The following is a 9,476-nucleotide window of genomic DNA, read 5'->3' on the forward strand; positions in this document are numbered from 1 at the left end:
GTTCTCAGTATTTTCCAACTATAGTCAGTAATCAAGAGAAAATCCATAACATCTCTGAACGGCGTCTTTGTTTACAAGCTTGTACTACTACAAACCCGCCAGGAAACTTAATGTAAACGGCAAAATCCGCAATGCAAAATTCTTCAAATAGCGTCAACGTTGTTTAAAAGTCGTTAAACACAACGGTGGCCTTGAAATAGCGGAAACATTGATAATCTTAACAATTAACACCCGGCAGGTAAACAGACCTGCATGATCCGAGATGATCAAATAATGGGTTTTGTTGAATTTGTTTTCGAATCCTTCAACTCTTTATTCGGAAAACCAATTTCTAAAAATCTCACGTTCTTTGTTTCGTCAGATTCGTTTTGAATATTCATCCTCGCTGAACGGTGATCCAACGAGGATTCGCATTTTTACCCGGCCGTTTTACACAGATTGCGCTCGAGGCAGAAGGTTTCGTGTAATGATTGAAAGTTTCATGCATCTTTCAAGTTTTAAAGGACTTTCCGGTCATGTCCGACCTGTAGCGGATAATACTTGAATTTTGCATGAGTCGCCTAAATAACCCAGGGTTTTAATGTGATTGCCTCCCGGTCTTCCCATTCGGCCAGTTTCCCATCAAGGAAGTCGAAATGTTACCATTCCCAGAGGTGTCCTGTATAATTGAAGCCTTGAAGCGGAACAAGGCGTTTGCGTGCGCTATCGATGTAAATGTATATCTTGTCACGTGAAAATTTAAAACGGTCTTTATTTAAAAGTGATCAGACATGTTGGTCCGCCTTTTCTTAAAACTATGCAATAATTAATCAATAGAGTTAATGCTGGGTGTAGTTCAGTGAGTTTGAGTCAGTGATCTCATACTGAAACGGCATTGGATCAGTTATCGGGGTCCGTCTTCACTCGCGGGTTTGTTGAACAACTCAAACGTTTTTCGACAGTTTGTACTTTTGGCTGTAATATTCAGTGTATTGTATTTATTTCGTCGATCACGTGTCGTAATGCTGCAATTTTATACTAGTGTGGGACTTGTGCCCTTATTATTTTGTCGGTTGCAGGGGTTTCCTGTATATTTCTAATTCGACTTTTTTGTCGGTCCTGGTGATTGTTAGGTCCAAAAAGTGGATGCCGTTATTATTTTCAGTTTCTCTGGTGAATGTAATGTTTTTGTGTGTTACGTTAAGAGTTCCTTAAGTACTTTTTTTGAAGATGAGTTGTCTGTTATGACAAGTATGTACAGACAAAAACGAAAATAGCAATAAAAAACGGATACAAAACAAGCACCATCCAAAAACTATTAAAAAACAATAAAAACTACAGAAAAATATCAAACAACAACAAATGGACAATATTCGCATACTCAAGAAAAGAAGCTAACAGTCTAACAAACTTGTTTAAACAAACTCGGAAGAATAGTAGTAGCAGTTAAATTCACTAATTTCGTGGTCCGCTTGACCAATTAATATATTACAATTAATTAAGGTTTTTAGTTGAGATAAAAAAGTCAATGGCACGAGCGGGATTCGAACCCACGATCTTCGGCTAGATACGCCGCTGCTCTACCACTTGAGCTATCGTGACCTCGATCCACTCGGACGCTAACTTCCCATCTCAACCCCACCTTTTGAATTTTCCCTCCTTTTTGCCATTTTTCAAATGTGGTGTAATCGGATTTGATTCTCGGCGACAAATAGTAGCAATAGTAAAATACTTTAAAATGATTGGTGTGAGAATTATATATTTAATCAATAATTAAATAATTGAGACATGGTAGCCAGGCTGAAGCAAGAAAAAACTCGGACTAAAAACAGCACTAACGACCAATAATAAAAGAGGTAAAATACTAAACAGAAACAGACAGAACTGATCCGCTTGACAACAACGCGGAGAAACAGAGACAAACTGAATGAAAATTAAGACATTCAAAGTACATTTCAGATTCTTCAGAGAAAACGACGAGAAATCAAATAACGAGACACACACTTTACATCAAAATCAGGAACCAAACACAAAGAAATAAGCATAACTTTAATACACAACGCACAAAAGGACGAAAACTCAACATACTGGAGAACCTATATACAAACAAAGAATCGTTAAAGATGGAAAGCCTGCAAATGCACAAACAAACTCACATTCACACTAAAACACTTCATAACAAAAAAACTCAAATAATCAGAAGAAAATAACATCGAAATCAACGCTACAAAAAAAAAACAGACAACGCACAAATAAAAATGGACAACGGAAATAACCGACCAATGAACTTCATGAATATGCCCATCGCAAATGCCCCTAGCGACAACCGACAGACCCAGCGACGTATAAGCTCTGCTCGGCAAAGTGACAGACAGTTCCTCACTGAAGATGGCGCTATGCCGAAACGCATTTGAGTAGTTCAACAAACCGCGAGTAATGTCGGACTCAATGATCAGATGATCCACAATAGAAACCTTTTCTTTGATAACATACTGTCAGTTGTGTCAACTGCAAAAACAATGCGGGCTGCGAAAATGGGGGGAGAACAGGATGTGCACTTCCGTTATCATTTTTCTAAGAAAAATTCTGCATTGTTGGTTTTACTAGTTTTAACGATTAAATGTTTTTCTATGTAATTTGTGCTTTTAGGACAAAATCAGAAGAAAATAACATCGAAATCAACGCTACAGAAAACTGACAACGCACAAATAAAAATTGACAACGGAAATAACCGACATTACGACCGACCAATGAACTTCATGAATATGCCCATCGCAAATTCCCCTAGCGACAACCGACAGACCCAGCGACGTATAAGCTCTGCTCGGCAAAGTGGCAGACAGTTCCTCACTGAAGAAGGCGCTATGCCGAAACGCATTTGAGTAGTTCAACAAACCGCGAGTAGAATACAAACAATAGAAACCTTTTTTTTTTATAACATACTGTCAGTTGTGTCAACTGCAAAAACAATGCGGGCTTCGAAAATGGGGGGAGAACAGGAAGTGCACTCCCGTTATCATTTGCTAAGAAAAATTCTGCATTGTTGGTTTTACTAGTTTTAACGATTAAATGTTTTTCTATGTAATTTGTGCTTTTTGGACTAAAAAATAAACTGAAGGCACTACATATTTGTCATACAATATGGTTAGTTCGCACTTCGTTAACGTCACCATTGAAATGTAAGGTCTTATACGTAAAAGAGATTCCAATTCAGAATGTTTTTTTCTTGATGTTGTTCTTGATTCAGTTGATCTAATACGAGAACGAAACAAGCTCGCTTCATACTCAAGAAACATTTTATTCTGAGCGCACTCTCCCCAATTCTTCGTAATACGTGATTTCCTTTGAGGGAAAATGCCCGTAGAAGATATTTAACGGTGGTTCATTTCACTTTCTATTATCCCCACTGAACGGTATTGTTATACGGAATACATTTTTCATCCTTAGACAGTAATCTTCTAAATCGATACTGAGGCCATTTACGAAGCATAATGTCGAAAACACAGCGATTTGTTCAATTTCTACTGTTACCGATTTTTAAGTGATCATAAATCTGTGATACAATCTCCGCCACCTGCCTAGAATATTTTGTTATTTATTTCTCATTTATTATTTTATATTAAAGTTTCAAGTTGATTGTCGAGACTCGTCCTTAGATTTATTTGTTTGCCTACCTGAGAAATATTTCATTTCTTGCTGTTAAACTTTACTTATCCTTCTTTTATAAAATTATTCTCGCCAAGACAAATAATTTAGATATAACTTGGAATATTAGGATAAATTAACAAAAACATTCTTATCACCAACGGTTGACTATCACGGAAAGCATTGAAATATTATTAAATAAAAGAAACAAATTATAGCAATAGAAAAGAAAATAGCATAAAAAGGTTTGTAACACAATAACTCATATCTGTAATAATTTAACTTCTACTGTAACTGCAATATTTAATAGAAGGGAAGATGATGTGAAAACGTAAACTTGAATATTGTACCCCTGAGGTGGTATATAATTAGATTTGTTTTTCAAATTCTATGGCGATATGCAGTTATCCCGATTACCTCTCGACGTTATATCCCTGCTGGTAAAATATACAGCACAAAAATGAATAGGGATGTTTGTAATGCATTCTTATTTCCTCAATTTTAATTAAATTAACAGATACATTCTTGTTAGTTGGATAAAACAAAATAGAAAATACAAACTAAAACAAACGAATGTTAATCCTCATTTTTAATAATGGATTTACTTAAGAATAGAAAACTTGGATTATTGATTTTGTAAAAATCATCTTTTTTCGTCTTGTCTCCATTTTAAACCAGTTGTATTCTCTTTAACTATGGTAAAACATCATCTTGAACTAGAAGTTCGCAATATTATTGTGAAAATGAGTCATCGAGGTCACCGGCAAGTGGATTTCGCACAGGCAGTTATTCAGAACGTGGCCTCCCGGACTTTAGCCCGATTCCGAGAGACCGGAAGTGCCAATAGGAGGCCTGGAAGTGGATCTCAGCGCATTACGGCTTTAAGGGAGGACAGAATATTGTCATTGCTGCAAGACGGAACCCTTTCCATAGTGCCCGCCAGATCCTCATAAGACATTTTAGCAAGTGCTTTATCAACACAAACGAATGTGGGAAGTTGGTCTCACATCGTATGCCCCTTTGAGACAAACTGCAGCAATATATCCACCAGCAACTCAGGAGAATAGATGCATGCGTTCCCAAATACTCCGTCGTCCTTAAAAGGACAATGAGGATCTTTACCTTCTGTAACTTATCGGACGTTTTGATACTCAAGATGAGAGATGACGCAAATCCGCTCGCGACGGAATGAGCGCTACAGCCGCAAGAGTTGGTATCGAAGCTGTTGCAGCCCGAGGGGCCAAGACGAACCTCACTCCCCGCTTGCCCATTCCGAGTGGTCGGGTCTGCATTGAGCTTCAGACCGTATGCCGCGCAAAGGGATACCCATCAGTCTGGGCTCCCATCCACTTCCTAGATAGAGAAGTACTCTCTATCTCCCAGAGTATAGAGGCTCCTCCAGCGTAAGAACTTCCGGAACCGCTCCGGCCGCGATTTTGTTTAAAGTGGAATTGCTAACCACCCCCTAGAGGAGACTGTCTTCGGTAAAGGATGCCATTCGTGTATGCACCGCCGACCACTATCCGTTCCCATCCACACTTCTCACGCATCCGAGGGATTTCGTCAGCGTAGTCTAAGGGTCCTCAACGCTATACGCTTCGATGGTCCGATCCTTCGTATCCCGAGAATATGATGCATTGTTTTCCCGTACACTTAAAAGGACAGCGAGGATCTTTAACGTCCGCACCTAGCTTATGAGGCCTTATTGGACGTTTTGATTCTCAAGATGAGAGCTGACGCACCTCCGCATACGACAGGATGGTGTTACTGCCGCAGCATTGGTGTAGAGGCAGCTTAGCCCGAGGGGTCCAAGACAACCTCGCTCCCCGCTTGCCCATTCCGAGTGGTCGGGTCTGCATTAAGCATCGAACCGTATGCCGCGCGCAAAGCGCTACCTTAGCATGATATGATGCAGCGAGCGTCTAAAAGAGAACACCAATTGGAATGTCGTTATGTTTAATGATGAGTCGCTTTTCTGTCTGTGTAATGATAGAAGGCGCCGAAAAGACTACCAATGTGCATACATTGCCTCGGTTCGTGCACCCTTCAGTACAGTTTGGAGGAGACGGTGTAATGGTCTGACCTGGGATTTACACTGGAGGAGGAACTGGACTACATATTGTTGAAGGTAACCGTAGCGCAGTCCGTTATGTCCAAGAAATTATCGAGGAATCCATTCCTCAACCAGGGATTGGCAGGGATTTTCGATTTCTGGATGACAATACCAGACCTCATAGAGGCAGAGTTGTTCATCGATGTTCAGAAAACCTGGGAATTTCCCACCTGCCCCATCACCCATTGTCTCCAGACCTCAAACCCATTGAGCACATGTGGGATGCGTTGCAGAGAAGGCTTTTCGTTCAGAATCCGCAGCCAGTTGTCAGCGTCGCAACCTCTAAGGAGTGAAATTCCTTACGAAATTAGTGAACACTAACAGTACGCGTAACAAGTGCACGTAGGTGTTAGGTAACAGAGAACGTTATATACGGTATTAGTCGTTTAAGAAAATTATTGTCTCCAATAAACAAAATTATGGAAGTAAAACCTATTATTTTGTTATTTTGCAAAATCTCAACTATTCCTTCACTTCTTATTCAGAAATCGTGAGATACGGTCTGGTTTGACGCATCTCACGATTTCTGAATAAGTATCGATTAACGGTCACTAATCACTACACACTATTCCTTCAGTAAAAACATTTAAAGCAAGAAAATAAAATAAAAATACAATGGAATATATTCAAAATAGAAATGATAAATGATGGAGTGAGTGTGGTGTTCAATACTTTTTAAAAGGATAGTTCCTACTCACAGTAAGTTGTTTTGCAACGATCCGGATTTCGAGCCTTATAGCTCATCATCAGGTTGAAGGACTTCTACAACCCCGTCTCTCGACATGAATTGCCAAAGTGAACCGCTGATACCTCCGCCAACGCGACGTTCCAATTATCAGCTGATTTTTTTAATGACGCTCAATTTGAACGTGCGAAACGCGGAAATTATAACACAAATAAATATTAGAATAATAAATACTTAATATTACTATAAATTACTATAAAANTTATTTATTTATTTATTTATCGCGCGTTGTCTCCGCAGTGCAATATTCCGACCTAGAAACAAAAAGGAAAGTATCAAATATCCAACAAGTATATGCAAAAGGTTTCTAGTACCGAGACAAAGTTCAACAATTGTATAATTCAATGACATTCAAACCGAAATTTGTACCCTTATACAAAAAACATTTTACATAATTTTTTAATCCTAAAACTAACACTTGCATTTTACAGTTCACAACTATGATATGAATTGACTGCTGAATAAATTACCTTTTTCGGTACATGAAGGGGAGAAAAAAGTGCTTTTGTTGAAAACGAAGCTTCGCAACTTGCTATTACAAAACTACTTATATCATCTAGGTCATAGTAAGCCTGTGTTTACCGTTAAAATGCCGTTTTGTTAAGTTAAAATAAGCTTTCCCGAGATGCGATGTAAATATTTTGTTATATTATAAAGACCTTGGAAGACCCGTCTGACACTGGTATAGTCAGCCATGCTTAAAGGTTAATGAGGTTTAAATCATTTTTTGTCGGACCACCCCTCTTGCTGCATAAGTAGATCCTTGTTAGCAAAACACCTAGGATAGGTCATGGTGATTCATTAATAAATTAACTGTAGCAAATCAAGTAGGCTTAATTTTGATTTGAAAGTACATTGATTCCCGACTTCTGTGGGGATTTTATTACGTATTTATATTTTGGATTTCAGGGTTGTGTTTACTACTTGCACTTAAAATAATTGTTCTTCGTTATGGTTAACGAATTGTTTCGTTCATTTAAAATATAGAAAATAAGTAACATGTTTTTTTTATTATGGACTTCAGTTCCTTGCTCTTTCTCAATAAACACTTAAATTAACGACGTACAATAATTGATGATAGCATGAAGTACACATCCAAGAAGAAACAGTTTAAGATAGCCACTATCTATAAAATGATTTTTTTTTATATTTATGAAATTATTAAATTTCTATTCTTTGGTGATATTTCAGTGTAAACCAAATAAAAAGTTGACAATCGAAAGTAACTATTCATAATTTTTTGAATGAATGCTCAGATTTCAAATTGAACAAAACCTGTTAGAAAACTTATATTTTTGCGAAAAATCTCGATAAGTAATGCTTAAGTATTTTAAAGTATTTAATGTTTGATGTGTCATAAATTAAAATGGCAAAAAGTGCAATTAATCTATAATAAATTAATAATAATTATAAATATAAATAAATTTAATAATAAATAAATAATTTCAAGAAACAATTTCAACCTTTTTTTTTAAATTGTGTAAACTCAGTATAAGATTAAATAATAAAAAATTCACTTTAAAAAAGTAAAATATGGTGTTTTGTAAGCATTTTCGAATCAACTCACTTGAAAAGTAAAAAGTCTCATAAAATGGTACTTACAATAAAGTGGCAAGATTGGAAAGCTATACGCTTAAATCATCACCAAGCATTGAAGAAAAAGTGACAAAATTTCATTAAATTAAGTCAAGAGTTCTGCAAATAATCTAACAGCAAGCTGACCGATTTTGCCAGTTAGATGAGGTCAAGGTAGTAAGCCCCTTTACTGAACTTCGCCCATTAGTGTTGATACAAAAATCAAGTACAGTTATATCATTTATTTACTAATCGAAGTGTAGCTACAAAAAATTGGATGAGAATACATCATCATTGAGAAAGAAGTTAGAACGGCATGACCGCATGTTGGGATGATGTCATGGTGATGCCATCCGACTCTTTTTAACGTACAACCATAAAAAGCCCCGAGAGAATAATACAAGCTCTGGAGGCGGGGATTAATTTGTTCCCGGTATGATGTAAACGGCCACCGGGAAATATCCGTACGTCGCCAACACCCCACTGGCAAAACGGCTGATAACTAACCGCGGATAAACGTATTCCAGAGGAAAATGAACTCCCTAACGACCTGGATGAACGCTTTTACAATTTCAGACCTGGAGAGCCCTTCCAGTATCGATTTCAATGGCCAGTAGCCGGTTTTATTAATTATTCATATTTTTTAATTTGTTTTAACTGAACATCGCAGAGAAAATACCCTTGACCATAAAACTATCATTACACGTTTTATACACTTTCGCACATGTGTAGAATTCTTCTTCACAATCAAATCGCTATGTCAGCCCTGATGATGTCGGCGGGATGGCATTACAATTCCTCAAGCATATTAGGAAATGAATCTTCAATGAATACAAAGGAAACAAGCCGCCATATTAACAGGACAATGACAAGCTAGTATTCATCAACTCGCAAGCCGCAGAACAATAATTGAAAACTGAGGCATACACAGATAATCGGTCTTTTTAGGGTTAGAGAGAACTGGTCAAGTCAAACAATGAAAGTAGCAAATGCCGTATGCCCGGTGCATAGTTGTAGAAGTCTGCGATCAAAGAGGAGAAACCGCAGGGTGACAGAAGTAAACAGGGCCGGCCAGAAACACAAACACGTGCCCTTTTAGCTTCATAGTCGGCTAATTGTGAACGATGGAAGCCTCGGAGGCAATTTCCCTCTTTGTCACCGGATTTATTAAACTCTTGGCTTTTTAATACTTGTGTTTTTCAAAAACCAAACTCTATCTGTATTCATTTTTGGCTTTAGATAGAAGGTTGAAATAATAACAAAGCTCAAGAATGATATAGCGTAACGTCTAACTTTGAACCTATAAAACTATCAAGTCAAATAACGTATTTAATTGGATTGTGGAAAAGATCTCTATCTATTTCTCCCTCTCTCTCTCTCTCTCTCTCTCTCTCTCTCTCTCTCTCTCTCTCTCTCTCT

At 37.6% G+C, this 9,476-nt stretch overlaps 1 protein-coding gene across 1 annotated transcript in view; it reads left to right on the top strand.

The window, feature by feature from the left end:
* The window catches only part of LOC106661484 (diacylglycerol kinase 1), a 76,662-nt gene that overhangs the window by 20,436 nt on the left and 46,750 nt on the right, over positions 1-9,476 (top strand). The window lies entirely within an intron of this gene.

The sequence above is a fragment of the Cimex lectularius genome, unplaced genomic scaffold (genome assembly GCF_000648675.2).
Source record: "Cimex lectularius strain Harlan isolate CLEC.00 unplaced genomic scaffold, Clec_2.1 scaffold217, whole genome shotgun sequence".
Lineage (NCBI taxonomy): Eukaryota > Metazoa > Arthropoda > Insecta > Hemiptera > Cimicidae > Cimex > Cimex lectularius.